Below are 4,642 nucleotides of genomic sequence, written 5' to 3' on the forward strand. Positions count from 1 at the left end.
CAAAGGTCCTGCTCATCCATGGATGGCTTCACTTGGAAGCATGGAGGAAATATTTCCTCTGTGTTGACCCTCCTCTTTGTGGACTGGACACTGGTTCAAGGCCATCTGGTGGGGTCTCCATTGCCTCCTTGATCAAGAGGACAGGTGATGCACCATAGTTACAGGACATTTTAAGAGATGCTCATAGTTCCTTGGAGTTTAGACGACCTTAGGAAGGGCAAGGAAATCTGTCCTTTTTGTCCCTCTGACCAAATTAGTATAGGCCTCAAAGTATGGCTGTTAAGCATCCAAGAAGGTTAGTTCCACCAGTCTGGTACTTTTAATTACCATGTGCCATGTAGATAAAGCTTGGGCAAAGACCAAATGTTCTCAAATAAACCTTGCCTATACATGTATTATATTCCTTGAGCTAGTTGTATGTATAATTTGTCTATCGGTTGTTTGATTAATATGGTTCTCTCTGTTTTTTTCTAAAACTAGCTAGGCATTATTTATCTCTTGCATTGTCTAACCCTTCCACCATGGTTTTCCCATTTAAGGTGCCCCAATTTTTCCCATTTATCCCTTAATAATACCCTTCTCCTATGGTCCCACCTCTCTTGAGTTCCTTCTTTCCCTTTATCCCCAAGTTTCCTTGTATAACTCTCTCTCCCCAATCCTCTTAAAATAACCCCATTTTTATCCATATCTCTCTTATTAACTCCTATCTCCTACTATTCTTCTTTTTTATATTTTTTCTTTTCCTTTACCTCCCTGGTTCCTTCTACTTTAAAATTTGCTAAAAACAAAAAACAAAAAACAAAAACCCAACAACTTAGCCAATACATCAATTCAACAACCTCAAAACAAGATTTTAAAAAAGACAGCTCCTGGTAGGAGCTGAGAATTCAGCAGACTGCCTGAGAGTGCCAAAACTGGGCCTCCCCTTAGCTAACATCCCAAATTGTGCTCTGAGTATCCGATAGTAGGGGACCAAATGTTAGAAGAAAACCTGAGTGGACCAGACTGGAGCCTGACTTGGGCCTCCATGGGCGTTCCTGAGCAGCTGATCTGAAGTCATCACTTCTCTCCCAAATAAAATCTGAGAGAACCTGAAACCTAGACCAAGCAGCTTTACATTCCCAATAAGAAAACAACCAAGGCACACCAACAATACAAACAGAAGCAGACTTCAACTCAACAAAGGAAGGCTTGACTTTCGCACCAGAATCACACACAACAAAAGAAATCCACATGTAAAAAGTGCAATGGAAAAACAATAACAGGGAAAAGCAAAGCATTATGTCCCCGCCAAACCCCACCAGTTCTGTAGAAGAGTTTGACAAGGAGAACCCCCTAGAGATAACCCAGGACACTGAATTTAAAAGAACAATCATAAACATGATCAAGGAATTCAATGAATTTAAAGAACACATGAACAAAGAACTAAAAGAAGATAGGGATAAACTTCTGAATGAATTCACAAAAGAGATAGAAACATTGACGAAAACTCAGGCAGAAATGATAAAGGAAAAACTCAATAAGCCAGTTTGGAAACAATAGGGGAAAGCCTCACCTCTAGAATGAATGAAGTGGGAAACAGAATATCAACACTGGAGGATAAAGTTGAAGAACTGGACCACTCAAGCAAAGAGTATGGAAAATTAAAAAAAAAAAAACAGGAACAGAATATGCAGGAAATGTGGGACACCATGAAAGTACCAAATCTATGTATCATAGACATAGAGGAAGGAGAAGAATTTCAGGTTAATGGTAATGACCAGATCTTAAACAGGATTGTAGAAGAGAACATCCCCAAATCAAGGAAAGACATCCCCATAAAAAATACAAGAAGCACACAGAACACCAAATAGACAGGACCTGAAAAGAAACTCACCACATATTTTGATATGAGAGTAAAAAACACTAAATGTAGAGAACAAAGAGAGAATACTGAAAGCTGCAAAACAAACAAACAAAAAACCCCCCAAACCCCCCAACAACTCACAAATAAAGGAAAACCCATCAGAATTACAGCTGACTTATCAATGCAAACTACGAAAGCTAAAAGAGCCTGGACCAACGTGACAATAGATGCCAGCCCAGAGTACTTTACCCATCAAAAATGGCTATTATAGTTGGGGGGGGGGATCTTCCATTTCACAAATAGCCTGAAAGAATACATGTCCACAAAACCAGCCCTTCAAAGAACACTTGAAGCAGTACAGAGAGTTGAGTAGGGAACAACTATATCACAGGGGCAACAGAAAGAAAGTAAATGAAGGTATAACTGTGGAAACACAAATTAGACAAAGAATGCAAACAGTAATCAAAATGATAGCAACCAATATGCATCTTTCAACAATAACATTAAATTTCATGGACTGAACTCCCCAATCAAAAGATCTTCATTACTTCATTTACTTGGAAGAGGTGGCTTTAGTGAAGTATACAAGGCTTTTGACTGTATGAGCAAAGATATGCTGCTGTGAAAATTCATCGGCTTCATAAAATCTGGAGAGATGAGAAAAAAGGAAACTACCACAAACATGCCTGCAGAAAGCATAGGATACACAAAGAATTGGATCACCCCAGAATATATAAACTCGGATTATTTTTCCTTGGATACAGAGATGTTTTGTACAATGTTAGAATACTGTGAAGGCAATGACTTGGATTTCTATCTGAAGCAACAGAAGTTAATGTCAGAGAAAGAAGCTAGGTCTGTTACAATGCAGATTGTAAATGCTCTAAGATATCTCAGTGAGATTAAAGCTATTATACACCATGATCTTAATTCAGGAAATAGCCTTCTGGTAGATGGAACAACATGAGGAGAAATCAAAATCACTGATTTTGTTTTATCCAAGATTATGGATGATGATAGCTATGGTGTAGATGGAATGGATGTAACTTCCCAAGAGGCAGGGACTTACTGGTATTTATCTCCTGAGAATTCTGTAGTTGGAAAAGAGCCACCAAAGATTTCCAAGGTTGATGAGTGGTCAGTTGGAGTCATCTTCTTCCAGTGTCTCTATGGTAGAAAACCATTTGGCCACAATCAATCTCAACAAGACATTCTTCAAGAAAATACAATATTGAAAGACACAGAAGTCCAGTTCCCTGTAAAACCAGTTGTAAGCAGTGAAGCCAAGGCCTTCATAAGATGCTGTTTGACATACCAAAAAGAAGGTCGATTTGATGTGCACCAATTGGCAAATGATCCATACCTTCTCCCACACATGAGAAGATCAAATTCTTCAGGGATCCTACACGTGTCTGGGCTGACAGCATCTCCTATACCTCCTTCTTCAAACATGATTACTTACTGACTTTCCTCCAAGATTGGCATGATCTTTGATTGGCTTCCAGTGCATACTTGAATTTGAGAGCATTTGAGCGTTTCTGTTTTCCTATTTACATAGGACATGGTTAAGAACTGTTTGTGAACTGAAGTCCTTTGTGGAGTCACTTGTGTGAGAGTGCGTTGTGGACAGTGAGTTAGCACACACCCTCACTCTGACCTGGAGCAGTGAAACAGGAATACCATGCTGAGAAGAAAGTGGGGGTGTTTTTGTTTATTTAGTGGAACACTGTAAATAACGTTTATAATACTTAAATGTATTTGATTGTTACTAGAGAGTTCTAATATGAAGGGTAGTTTTTCTTTATTTAAAAACACATGGAAAAATATGAGACACATTTCTAATATAAGAACTACAGTGCCTGGATAAATCTTAAGCATCCAGCAGTTGATCTGCTGAAACAAAAGAACTGAGTGATGGTGACAGCTGTGTGTTATAATAATAGAACATGAGAGATAGAATCTTTGGGCAAAGTTAGACTTTGCATTTGCCTATTGTGGTTTTTACCAAGTTGTACCTTGAAATCATATGTCCAATTTTCCCCTATTGGTTATGTTAAAGGGTCAGCTGTTATTCCTAGATCCGTTACACTTTTAACAAAAAGAGCTGCCTATTCTGAATCAGTTGAAGTCTCTAAATTGTAGTATCTCCAGCGCTTTCAATATTGTAGAATTGTTAACAGGCATTTTTCTTTTGTTAGTAGGTTTGTCCATTAAGACAAGAGACAGTGTATAACCAAAAGCAGACCAGTTCTTTGCCGAATAACGATGAATTCCCTTACAGCTCTATTGTAAATTATTATACATGTGTCATATATCAATTACTAAGTTTCAGCAGCTTATTCTTGTACAAATGTTTAAAAATATGCTTTTTCTAGTTGGATATTGTATTTTTAAAGTCTTCTTGAAGGTGCTTTACTTGCTGCTAAATAATGTTGCTTTTTTTACTAAAAAAAATTGAATGACCTCTTTGAAGGTACAACTTGACTAATAATTAAAAGCAGGCATTCATTAACAATCAAGGCATATAAAATCCATGTTGGGCACATTGAGTTCTTTAAATCAGTTTCTTGGGTTCTAGGGCTGCAGAGCATATAGATACTACATTTATAAATTGTTCATGGTTAGTCTATGTTGCTAGAAGTTTCTTAGCATCAAGCTGGGATGATGATCTTATAGGAAGTTTCTTGTGGTGTGTACAGATTTGTTAAAATGTTAACATTTTCTAACTTCCTTATATGGTAGAAACCAATATTTTGAGGATGCTGTATTTCATTCCTGTAAGGGTTTTTTTTTCTT

The 4,642-nt window shown here is 37.6% G+C and overlaps 1 pseudogene; it reads left to right on the forward strand.

The window, feature by feature from the left end:
• LOC103736020 overlaps positions 1 to 3,311 on the forward strand; it is a 13,438-nt pseudogene extending 10,127 nt beyond the window's left edge.
• Positions 3,312 to 4,642: the final 1,331 nt, after the last annotated feature.

The sequence above is a fragment of the Nannospalax galili genome, unplaced genomic scaffold (assembly GCF_000622305.1).
Source record: "Nannospalax galili isolate Female #2095 unplaced genomic scaffold, S.galili_v1.0 scaffold357, whole genome shotgun sequence".
Taxonomy (NCBI): domain Eukaryota; kingdom Metazoa; phylum Chordata; class Mammalia; order Rodentia; family Spalacidae; genus Nannospalax; species Nannospalax galili.